General features: G+C 33.4%; 1 non-coding gene across 1 annotated transcript; it reads left to right on the top strand.

Annotated features, from left to right (window-relative positions):
* The first annotated feature begins 3820 nt into the window (after positions 1-3820).
* LOC119474232 lies at positions 3821-3927 on the top strand. The gene has a single exon (XR_005203518.1). It is a non-coding gene; the product is annotated as a U6 spliceosomal RNA (small nuclear RNA).
* The last annotated feature ends 384 nt before the right edge of the window (positions 3928-4311 follow it).

Raw genomic sequence — 4311 nt, 5'->3', positions numbered from 1 at the left:
TTAAAGAAAAATCAGATTTTTTTTTAAACAGATGTATTGGGGTAAGTGGCTCTCACTGAAACATTTTTGTAAAGATTCTAATGTATTTTTTTTGAATTTCAGTGAGTGGCACTTTTCTTAAAAATTAGAATGAATACTGAATAATTACCACTTATTATGCCAAGCTTCATGTTACATCTTTCACATGCAATGATCTGATTTAATTCATAAAAAACTACTCAACAAAGGTATTAACAATACAGTTGAGAAATTCGATGCTATATGCAGTTATTGTCCCAAGTCTAAATCCTACTTATGAAAAATACAAAATTCAAATCAGTTCTAATCTGGAGAAAAATTAATGTTGTAACCAAATAAGCCAACCCATCATTTATTTGTTTATATCATCATTTAGTAATTTATCATAGTTTAGTAAATGTCTTTTGTATGTCAAACAAAAAAGATAAGACACAGGCTCTGATTTTCATGAGAATGAAGTCAACTTAATATGCATTGTACAGGAAATCTACAAATAAAAGATCATAACAAACTTCAGTTAATAGGTAGGAAAAACCCGCTTCTCTCCAGAACAACTCAAAAAAGTCAAATAAATCACAAAGATTATATTTTTAAAGACTTCAGAGAGTTGCAGAAACAATGACCACAGAATAGGTTGAAATTTCGTGGAGTAGGACCCGTTAAGATAAGGTGACTGCCATTGGACTTCATTATTATTATCCTGAGGTTTGGGTTTGATATATGGGAAGACTTAATAAATGATAGCCATTAGAATGATGATAGGGAGGAAGACGAGGAGGAGAATAATGGTGATTAACTCTGTTGCATAATATACAATATTCCTGTTTCTGGAAAGGTATATTTCTCTATTAGCTTATTTGCAGAACCATTTTGACAGATATACTGAGGCCAGTGAATAATTACCTCCTTCTATCATAGAATGTCACCTCCACCCAAATCTCAGTTTTGTTTTTGATACATCTCATGCAAAAGAATGCTTATCCTGGACTTTCTCACTATGTTTTGGCAACAATACATATGATAGTTCCAATAACATTACTAGACTGTATTTGCCATTAATAAAGAGAGGTTGTTCCTTCAAAACTTATCCCAATTCTTCAACATACAAAAACATAAACAAGATTTTTTCTCATTCTTAATTCCCTCTTTACTATTACAATTATTTCAAAAGCTATCATCAATTGCTCTTTTGTAAGTATACAAAGACAGCTGTTAACAGTGTCATCTCTCATCTGTACAAATTTTCATGTTTAAATTCAATGAAATACAGCACTCATGAAAATCCTTAAGGTACAGTACAGAAAGGAAGGTTTTAAATGTGATTTTTGCTAAAGGCAAATTGCATTGATCCTTATTGGCTTTTTACTACACTGGAGCATTTTCTCTTTGAAATTTGCCACTAAAAGCCTTACAATATTTTTTCAGGTATAGTTTTTAATTGTCTTAATAAATGCTGAATCCTTTCTCCTTAGGGAGGAGTGTTTGGCAACAGAAACAACATAATTATTCCTTAACAAATTTTTATTTTTACAGCTTTAAAAAGTTTCTTTTAATTCTCCAAAGGTGTTCTGATGTAGCAGTTTTTATAAGGAAAACATGCTTGTGATTTCTTTCATGACAATAGTGAACAGAGAAGAATGGAAGAAATATTAATGAATTTCAATGTTGTGGATATGGAAAAATTTCTGTGTCTCTTCTATCTTCCATTTCAAATATGATAGATATAACATGTTGATCACTTATTTAAAACTAAAGAGTTTTTTTCCTTTGCAAGAAATGTTTATATTTCTTTATTTCCCTTTTAATGCTTCCATATATTCTCTCGCCACACCTTTAGTCTTTCTGCAAGGAAATGAGTAAGCATGGCATATAACTGATATTTTCTCATATTTTTTCACAAGCAACACCTTCCTGGGTCCATCTGTAAACTCAATACCTGTTAACTAACAAGACTGAATTGTTCTGTGAATTGTTTGCCGGGCAGCATATTAGTTTTGGCGGTCCTTAAAGCCCATTGTAGAGTTGCTAAGAGGTGCCTTCAGGCTACAGGTGGTGAAAAGGAAGAGAAGAGTATATTTGGGCTGATATTATTACCTGAGCTTCTTTAAGGATTGGCTGTCATACTCACTGATCAAACAGATGCTCAAATATCAGGATGCACAAAGGTGTGGCCTTGGACTCCTTGCAGATGCTTCTGTGTCTATCACTTAATGTGATTAACAAAACTTGCTGATGTGGATGGCTCTAGTTGGAGGATGGCAATTGAGTTTTGTATTTGTGCTTCTGAATATCATAATTTATCTTAATTTATTCTTCTCTATTTATTAGATTGGTGCAAAAACAATGACAACTTTTGCCATTACTTTTGAATGGCAAAAACCACAATCACTTTTGCACCAACCCAGTACATGATCATTTAAATTTCATACACTATTTCAATATTGTGCCTTCTTATCAGGGAAAAAAATATCTCTTGAATAAAATAAAAACTTTTCAGATTGGTCTAATTTGTGTAATATTCTTTGCGACTGTGAAGTCTGTTTTAACAACAACCAAAAAGATGTACTATGAAAAGACAATACCTATTGTATCTAAAGTCTTAAGACAGCTAAAAGAATATTGTTTCTAAATTTTTTAATTTTCAATTTTTGTGGCCACATAGTAGGTGTATATATTTATGGGGCACGTGAGATTTTTTGATGCAGGCATACAATGTGAAATAAGCAAATTATGAAGAAAGGGATATGAATCCCCTCAAGCATTTATTCATTGCAATCCAATTACACTCTTTAAGTTATTTAAAAATGTACAGTTATTCACTACAGTCACCCTGTTGTGCTATCAAAGAATACTGTTCTTTTAATTCCAATGTTTAGAAGGGTTATAGAAGGTTACTTATTGTATACCCTATAGCAAATAGGGTACAAATTTGTTTTCAGGATACCTTATTAGTTCTGTGGCCAATACCTCCGTATATATTTATTTCTGAAAACATCCTCTTGGCAGGCCTGAAGTTAGTGAAATGAGACCACTTGTATTCATTTGGGTTTTCAGGTATCATCTTAGGCAACTGATTTTTTTTTACTCACGTAATTATGTCCCTGGATAAATTCATAAAAGTAATAAAGTTTGACCTGACTCTTTCTAAAGTAACTTGAATTTTCCCAGCTGCCGCTAGCCTATGGGTACAAATTAGTCTACATTTATCCCAACACTATTATCTTCTTGATTCAACTTCTCTGTCAGCTCAACTCTAGAACATTGGCCACTACAAAAGTCTTTACATCCTTATTAACTAATGTGAGTATTCCCACACATTCTTTTGAACAAAGTCACTTTTTCTAGAAATTTTTTATGTTTAAGAGACAACTGCTGCCTTTCAGTGGCCATTCCTTCTCCCCATTGCTGTGCTTCCAATGCATTAAATCCTTCAAGGTTCTATGCTCTATTCTGAAGTGGAAAAAACTATCATCTTGTGGTCTCACCCAGCTACATCAATAAGAACACTCTTTTTCCACATCCCCTTCTGGCCATGTACAAGATCCTGTGCAACTAGATATGTTTAGGGACCTCAGATATATTACACCTCTGAAGATATGTCTGACTCAAAATTTAGTTCGGTTGAATGCAATGTTACAATGTATGAGTTCTTTACAATTTTTTTCTCAAAAAGATGCTTAGAAACAAAGAAACTATCAACAGAGTAAACAGACAACCTACATAATGGGAGAACATTTTTGCAAACTATGCATCTGAAAAAGGTCTAATATGCAGCATCAATAAGAAAGTTAAAGAAATTTCTGTGCTCATTTTGGCAGCACATATACTAAAATTGGAACGACACAGAGTAGATTAGCATGGCCCCTGCGCGAGGATGACATGCAAATTTGTGAAGCGTTATATTTTTTGAAATGAATAAATTCCTGGAAACTTGCATCCTCCCAAGCCTAAACCAGGAAGAAGTCGAAACCCTGAATAGACCAATAACAAGGACTGAAGTTGAGGCAGCAATTAATAGCCTATCAACCAAAAAAAGCCCAGTTCCAGATTGGTTCACAGCCAAATTCTACCAGACATACAAAGAGGAGCTGGTACCACTCCTTCTAAAACTATTCCAAACAATCCAAAAAGAGGGAATCATTCCAAATCATTTTATGAGAGCAACATCATCCTGATACCAAAACCTGGCAGAAACTCAACAAGAAAAGAAAACTTCAGGCCGATATCCATGATGAACATAGATGTAAAAATCTTCAATAAAATACTGGCAAACCGATTGCAACAGCACATCAA

The sequence above is a fragment of the Cebus imitator genome, unplaced genomic scaffold (genome assembly GCF_001604975.1).
Source record: "Cebus imitator isolate Cc_AM_T3 unplaced genomic scaffold, Cebus_imitator-1.0 Scaffold219, whole genome shotgun sequence".
Classification (NCBI taxonomy): Eukaryota; Metazoa; Chordata; class Mammalia; order Primates; family Cebidae; genus Cebus; species Cebus imitator.
Note: the sequence above shows the minus strand (reverse complement) of the source record. Positions and strands in the feature narration are given on the sequence as shown.